Consider the following 509-nt stretch of genomic DNA (forward strand, 5'->3'; position numbering starts at 1 on the left):
ACAGAAGTGATTATTAAAGTCAAAATATACTAGTCTACAGATCAAAATTTCTCACCATGCACAAAGCAAACCAAAAGAAATAGACTAACACTGAGACCTACTCTCTCTTCCTGTCTTTTGTTATTTAGAGCTATAAGAAAAAATTCTACATCCAGGTAGATAAAAGAGATATAATAACCTAGTTGATTACACACTTTTCATCAATGCTAAATTCACGAAGAGAATGTATCACAGTCTGAAGAGTAAGGAAGGAAAACATTTGTGATCCAATAATTCTATAGCCAATCATGTTGTATTCATGTTCATAACCAAGAATATTTAACTCTGAAATGTGTAAATGTAATATCTCTCATTATAACCTCAATAAATATTTTATGAATGGTAATAAACATAATTGAGACAGAATATACAGGTGAACAGATTACCTACTTAACAGAACTTTTAAGGTTTTTTTTTTTAGGAGAAAGGCAAATCCTAAAGAAAGAATTTGATGTTTTGAATGAATAAAT

The sequence above is a fragment of the Pteropus alecto genome, unplaced genomic scaffold (assembly GCF_000325575.1).
Source record: "Pteropus alecto unplaced genomic scaffold, ASM32557v1 scaffold5, whole genome shotgun sequence".
Taxonomy (NCBI): Eukaryota; Metazoa; Chordata; class Mammalia; order Chiroptera; family Pteropodidae; genus Pteropus; species Pteropus alecto.